Source organism: Chiloscyllium plagiosum, unplaced genomic scaffold (assembly GCF_037043375.1).
Source record: "Chiloscyllium plagiosum isolate Xiang-an unplaced genomic scaffold, Cpla_swu_hap1 HiC_scaffold_47, whole genome shotgun sequence".
In the NCBI taxonomy this organism is placed as follows: Eukaryota; Metazoa; Chordata; class Chondrichthyes; order Orectolobiformes; family Hemiscylliidae; genus Chiloscyllium; species Chiloscyllium plagiosum.
The window spans coordinates 49,568,558-49,576,688 of NW_028270185.1; positions in this window are offsets into that span (position 1 = coordinate 49,568,558).

Below are 8,131 nucleotides of genomic sequence, written 5' to 3' on the forward strand. Positions count from 1 at the left end.
TAGAGAAACTACTGCCGAGACTCGGATTCGAACCGAGGTTGCTGCGGCCACAACGCAGAGTACTAACCACTATAAGATCGTGGCATCCCATATATCAACACGCTATTATGCCGCTATAAGTACAGTAGTATAGACAATGTTTGGCAGAGTACCGAACACAGAATATTAGTGCTTAGCGAACAGTGGCAGATATGTGGGAACTCAGAATGAGCTAATCGTTTAACATTGGTGCCCACAGATGCTGGGGTGAATCCATAAATAATATGCTGAAGGCTGAGATAAATAGATTTCTCCAAAACATGAAAGATTCCGGGGACAGTGCAGGTTTTGTTGAAATGTATGCTCCAATAACAATGCAGTTTAACATCGGCTCCTTCAGCAGCTCCCCACACAAGGCAGTAACCACTGCTGCCATAGAGTCCCAGTTCCCAGCCCCAGAATCAGAGGAACTGAGTGGCGCAGTCACAAAGTTCCAACTTGAAATCGGGATGGCAATGAGGTCTCAGAGATACTCCGATGGCTCCGGAGAATGCACCGTACTTCTATGAGGGTTTAGAGGCATAAGCAGTTCCGTGGTTGCGAATGCTCCTGGTCAAAGGCAGGGCAGAAGGGAAATTTGTTCCCGTTTATAATGACAGCGGTCTACAGTGCATCTTGCTGAGACAACTGAGTGCGACAACTGGAGTGAGGGCGGCTGGTTTGAAGTTTGATTTTCCTTCACCATCACCCACTTCCCTGGAATGAATTGTTGTCACCATTTTGTATTTCCAATTGTTTAATATCTCCCTGCAGTCTGCGGCTTTCTTCCTCATGGTTAATTACATGACTAACTGTTGTATGATCTACACACTGCTAAATCACGGCCACTTCAAGTAAATATGAATCATTGATCTATATGAGAAAGCAGTGGAACACACAGCAGGCATGCTGCGTAGGTTTGCAGGCGACATCAGAATTGGAGACAGTGAGGAAGATTATCTAAGTTTCAAAAGGATATTAATCCAATGAGTCGTTGGACTGAAAAATTTAACATGGAGTTCAATCTGGATAAATGGAAGGTATTGCATTTTGGTACAACAAAAAGAGTAGGGCTTTGCGTAGTGTTGGAGAACACGGAAGATCGGGGATGCAGGTACATAGTTCTATCACATAAAGACAAGGTGTTCAAAGGTATTTAACATACTTCCCTTCATCGCTCAGTCCTTTGTGTATAGTAGTCGGGACGTTATGTTGAAGGTTTGCAGGACATTGATGAGGCCTCTTCTGGAATATTATGTCCAGTTCCGGTTGCCCAGTTGTAGGAATGATATTATTCAGCTGGAGCAGGTTCAGAAAAGGTATACACGCATGTTGCCGTGTGTCGGAGGTTTGAGTTATAATGAAAGGCTGGATAGGCTGAAACTATTTTCAGATTTGAGATTGGTGTGCTGGAAAACCACAACAGGTAAGGCAGCATGCGAGGAGCAGGGGAATCATTTTTTTGCGCAAGTGTCATTCATCAGGCTCTTCCCTGAAACGTCGATTCTCCAGCTCCTCAAATGCTGTCTGACCTGCTGTGCTTTCCAAGCACAACACTATCGATTCAGATCCCTCATCTACAGTTCTCACTTTCTCCCAGTTGAGACTGTTTTCACTCTAGGTTAGGGGATTGAGCGGCGATCTGACAGAAATTTATGACTTCTTGAGAGGAAAGTTAGAGTTAACGATAGCTGGCTTTTCCCAGGAAGGGGATTTGAAGACGAGAGGGCATATGTTTAAGATGAAAAGACCGAAAGTTAAAAAAAGACTTGTGAGGCTTTCTTTTAGAGAAGGTTTTTTACATGCTGAGGAAGTGATGGATGAGGGTATATTTGCAACATTTAAAGAACAATTAGATCCAAAAATGAATGGGAAAGTGGGATTTTAAAAATAAATTTATTCATGCCTAGTACATCAGTTATTTCCCAGAGAACAGTTAAGAGTCAACCACAATATTATCCATCTGGAGTCTCCTGTGGGACAGAGCAGATGAATATGACAGTTTGCTTCACGAACTGGCATGGTTGAATCAGATGGGAGTTTCCACACAACTGATTCAGGTCATCACGAGACTCTGCAATTCCAGGTGCTTATTGAATTCAAACTCCACTATCTGTCATGCCAGGACCTGAACCCTTTCTCCCCAAAATATTACTTGGATTTTTGGATGTAAAACTACAAGGGCATTATAACCACTCAGCGGGTACAGCAGGAGACAGATGGGACTAGATTAGTTTGGCAGAACATTCAGCATAGATTGGTTACACTGACGGGCCTGATTCCATGCTATATGACTCTATATTTGACGCTATGGAATAAATAGCTGGTTTGGATTAACTGCAGCATTGACAGCATAATCGACCACCTGATGGGATATGTAATCCTACTGGAGTCTCCGGACGTTGTTTTGCTCAGTGATTCCTTCCTACACACGGAACTGGTGAACGGCTTGTCCCCAGTGTTACTGATTAAATGAGTTTCCATTTCTGTGGTTAATTGAATCTCTTCCTGCAGTTCCCACATTGCCCTGCTTTCTCTGCGGTATCGGTGTCCTTTTTCCAACTCAGGGTGAACGATCCTTTCAAATTGTGGCCACACAAATACAAATCCTGTTTTCCATGTTGTGAATGTGTTTTCATTCTTTCTCATTCACCCACAGGGTGTAATTATCACTGGTCAGGATAACATTTATTCTTCACCCCTTGTTCGTTGCTGACTGTCTACGCCACACACCCGGGTGCGATCCCAGCCTCGGGTCTCTATCTGTGGGCAGTCTGCACATTCGCTATGTGTTTGCGTTTTTATTTCTCCCTCATCACCAATGATGTGCAGTTACAGGGCTCAACAATGGGAAATGCAGGTTTCTGGGATAGGGAATACCGTAGGTCCTGGTGGGATGCGTTTTGGATTGGACCATCTGGAATGGAAGGGCTGACTACCCTGCTTCCCCAAACGATGTAGATTCTTGAATTAAGCTCATGTTTTTCTGGCCCTGGAGTCTCTCGTAGGCAGGACTGGGTGAAGATTCTGCATAAGGGACATCAATGAATGGGATTGCAGGAAATTAATGTTATTATCTATGTTCCTGAGGCCGGCTTGCATTCGGAATGTTATTCATCGAACTTAAACATCACCGTTTCCGTGTCCCAGCCCCCAAGGATAACCAGTTCTAAATATTACCCCAACACCACCTTCTCCAGGTATAAGGTTTGACTGTGTGGAAGAAACTGATTCTGAGCTGATGCAAACAAAATCAGCTTCCATCGCCAGTGTCGGAAACACAGATCCAAACAACAAAAGCATATGTTAAACCCACCACTGCAAAGCTAACGGCTCAACACGCTTCAATTGTGCCACTTAGCTGTCTCAGCAAGATGCACTATAAATAGCTATGATAGTACAAACGGGGGCAACTATTCCCTTGATCAGGAGCACACTCAACCGAGGAATTTCTTGCTTCTATATCATCATAGAAGGACCGCACTGTCACCTATTGCATCACTGGAGCCAGAGAGTAATATCGCGCACTCATCCCATCCCCATTTCCGGTTGGATCTGGGAGGCTGTGCCGCACTTTCTCTGAATCGAGGCTGTGAACTGAGATTATGTGTGGTTTTCTGCAACATTGGTTATGGCCTTTAGGAAGCTGGTGAAGTCGCCGATGTAAAGCTAAAATGCTACTGAAACATACATTTCAACAATATCCTGTACTGTCCCCCGAGTCTTTGATATTTTGGCGAAATCTATCAATCTCAGTTTTCAACATTCTCATTCAAGGATCTTCACAGCCTCTGAAGACATCGGATTTAAAGATTCAACTCATTCGCAGTTCCCACATGACTGCCACTCTTCGCTGAGTACTGATATTTTACATTTGCTGTTTTTCCGATCATTTCCTCTGCTAGTACACTTATTGCTGCTTGCAAGTATCCTGTTCTGTTGTTGCTGTGATCGTGGTCATCTGTATTTTGCATTGTGACCACAGCAACCTCGGTTCGAAACCATACACGACACTAAGTGTTCTCTCCGTTGTCCTTTTTGTGACACATGGTAAGAAACAGTTGTTTTACCTTCAAATTCCACTCTTTCACATCTCTGCGTTTCATATATCAGGATTCAAACACACCCGTTGTCGGAGATTTCTCTCCTTCCCACGATCATTAATCGTCCTTTAGGTCCCTCCTCCCATTTCTCTGAGGCAATGCACAATCCATCACTCTTCTTCACATTGATACTGTACTGTCTGTCCTGCGGTCACTGTTGCTGGGTGAACGTGCCGCAATCCCACCATTGGGATCTCCAAACAAGTCGATCCATTTGATCCAGTAACAGTGTGGACTCTCCCTCTTTATGGGCATTTAAGAGGGCATTGGATAGGTATATGGAGGATAGTGGGTTAGTGTAGTTTAGGTGGGCTTGGATCGGCGCAACATCGAGGGCCCAAGGGCCTGTTCTGCGCTGTATTCTTCTATGTAATACCGCAGTTTTGATATCAATCCCCATGTAGCAGCTTTTACTGACATAGGCCAGAGACAATTGAAGCGTCCGGCTCATGGAAAATACCCAGGACAATTTTGGGGAAACGAAATTTTATTGGAAACGATCAGCTTTTGTGACTTTCTGCGTTGCTCTCGCTGTAATTTCATAGGACTGATAATCCTGAAACCGAGGTAATAGTCTGGGTACTCGGGCCTGACTCCCACTATGTCAGATTGTAAAATTTGGATTCAGCAAATATCTGCATTGATAAATCTAATGATTACTATAGATCCATTGACAATTGTTGAAAAATAAACATCTGGTTTACTGATGTCATTTCAGGACGGAATCTGCTATCCTTACTTGGTCTGGCCTGCATGTGACTTCAGACTCATAGCAATATGGTTGAGTCTCAACTGCGCTCTGGGCAATTCGGAATGGATAATAAATTCTGCTTAGTCAGAATCGCCCTCATACTAATCCAGAAATTTTAAAACAAATGCTCATTAGGCTCAAGCAAGAGTGTTGTGTGCAGGGATGTCATCACACTGAGAACATTGCAGGAGATATTTACCAGGGTGTTGTTTGGGATGAAGAGTTTCAGTTGTGAAGAAAGACAGGACAGAGTGGACTGTTTGTTGCATTGTGAAGGAGATGTAGATAAGTCATGAATGAGTTAGGGTATGGACAGATTTGACTAAACGAGATTCCCATTGATGGAGGGATCGATCAGCAGGGACCAGAGATTTAAGGAGAAAGGCAGAAAGGTTTGAGAAGATGTGCAAAAAACTTTCTCAGCCAGTGGGTGGTTGGAATTTAGAATACACTGCCTGCAGTGTTCAGAGCCGCAAAAACCCGTATAACCTGAATAAATATTCAGATGTGATCTTGTGAGACCAAGACATATAAGGCTGTGGGAAAAGCATTGAGAACTCCGATTCAGTTCATTCGGCAGTTGTTTTTGTCAAGTGTGGCCACAATTGGCTGAAGGGCCTCCTTTGACACTCCTGTCCTCGGTAGTATCGTGGTTAGTTCCCCGTCTGTCACAGGGCTCAATTCCCCGCTGGGAACAGTGTAAATGTTTTAAAACTGTCACTCCATTCCCAAGTTCGGGCATTGATACCTGTCCTTCCATTTTCGATGGTGCATGCCACAGGAATGACAGTGCTGCCTGAATCAGTGTGGGGAAGGGCTGCAGCTCTCAGGGAAGCAGAGAGTCAGTGAAAGTACAAACACGTGACTTCAGCAAACTGTACATTGTATTTGTGTTGGAATGAAAAGCATTTGACAGACTTGTACTGGATTGACGTGTTTACTGGAAGGAGGATGGTGCGGAAGAAACAGCGTAAAAACCTTCAAATATGATTGCAGAAACATTTCCCTCAGCATGAATGAAATTGTAATGGACAGAGTAGTGTTTCGATACATTGAATTTGGGTTGATTTGCTTTGACGAGGCTGAGTTACCAGGGTATAAAGCCATTAAAAAATGATACAGCAATTGCTCACTATGATGGAACATTGTGTCAGTAATTCGCACTGCTGTTCGCTCGGAGGATTAGGTTGATTGGCAAAGTTAAATTGTCCTCTCGTGTCCAGGGAGTGAATTCACTAAGTTAGGTGAATTAGCCATGGGTAACGCGGGGACAAGGTCAGAAGTCACAGGATGACAGGTTATAGTCTTACCGGTTAATTTGAAATCATAAGGGGGAGGGCTCACTCTTCCTCAGGTGAAGTACACGGGAATAGGGAGGGGAGCTTGCTCTGGGTGAGATGACCTTCAGAGAGCCGACACCGGCTCGATTGACTGTCATGCTTTTTCTACACTGTAGGATTCTGTGATTCTATCGGAGAGGATAATAATGATTACTGGGGTGTAAAGCCATTACAAACGATGCTGGCGAGATGTACTGAGGACGAGATTTTATTCACTTGTCTTCTTGGAAAATTGAGAACAGTTATCCATGAACCAAGGAAGACTTAGTGGGGGGTTCCGGTTATAAAATGTTTGGGCAGAGTAAATGGGTAGAAAATTTCCTCTTTCAAGTAATTAAACATTGAGATGTCAGGCATTCAATACCTTTGAATAACACCTTTGAATGGCAAAGAAATGATGAGAACTGAATCGCTGTCACTCAGAGAATCTGTTTTTCAAAATATTTGGAAAGGCACATTTGGTGACATAAAAGGAATAAATTTCACAAGGGGAGCGACAGCGTGTGGATAGGTAAAGGAGTAGGGGTGGGGTAAAGTCAGTCAGAAGTTGCGGGGAAATATTGTCTAATTTAGTTGACTTTACATGTAAAGACTTTTCGTGAAGATATGCAGCTGAATAAGATTCGATTCTAAAACTCTAAATTTTGAAAAAATTGGCATAATATTCAAGCATTGTAAATGGAACTGAGTGGATTTTTCCTATTGCGATGGGAAGATGTTACATAATGAATGGGAAGTGACCAGTTGCTTGGAGGTCGACTTCGTGGTTTAATCATATGCGTTAAAGATGTGAGGACAAACACCATGATGTTTGGTCCATTTGATACTCAGTGAAATCTGACAAAGTAAGGAGCAACAAAACTGGACTTTAACCTTCTGCTTTTCTAAGAAGTATTATCCTTAAGCTGAAATAAAATTGGAGCAAATTTGAATACAACATTAATCGTTCCAATGGGATAAATCTAATTCACTTGCGAGATTACAATGAACATGGTCAGGTTGCAGCAAAATTAAAATGAAACGAACAAACAGCGTTTCTTGCGGTTTAATCTAATTCAGGTTGAGCCATATGAGAAAGGCCATTGAGCCACAACATCGCCTTTATTTCCCTCTCCATGGCTACTTCTTCACGTGAGAGAGAAAGTCACTGAAGAAATTATGAGTCAAATGAAGGTGAGAATATGAGTAGAAGTCTTGCTGTCTGTTTTATTCTGACACAGTTCTGACTCAGAATGTATCACTGACAGGTATTCATTCTGACGAGCATGGCTATTTATTGGAATTTGCTGTCATTAAAATTCTGGTGAAAGCTGAAACACCCTGGTGTGGATTCGATTCCCCTCTGGAAAATTCTCATCCATGGCTTTCACTGCATGTAACCTGATGAGGTCACATGCTTCCTCTCTACAAAATCTGCTGAGGAGACCGGGCGATTATGGTGGTGGGTTATTATACTGTTGTTCTCCACATTCACGGATCCGATTCACACTCTAGTTACAAACTTCACAAACTACTTCATCAGTTTTTCTTTGCACCTCACACTCTGTTAAAACACTGGATCATGCATCTTGTTCTTGCCCTTCACTGCACTGGAGATTGCCGAGCAATACACACCACATTAAAGTCGAAATCAAGAGCGAGAGCAGTCATTCTATTCAATTATACATTAAATTGGTGTAATGAGAAAGAACGCATTTTTTCTTTCCGCACAATGTTCCATCTTGTCTTTCTATGAAGTTACATCGAAAGAAAGAGAAACAGATAACAAGAGATCGTGAGCACAGGTTTATCCAGTGGGGTTGTTCATGAGTATTTTAACCAAACACTTCACACAATAATCTGATCAGTATTTCAAACAGTCACTCGGAATTGGAACCGCAGAAAACTTCTCCAATGAAACGAACCTTTCATTCTTCCAC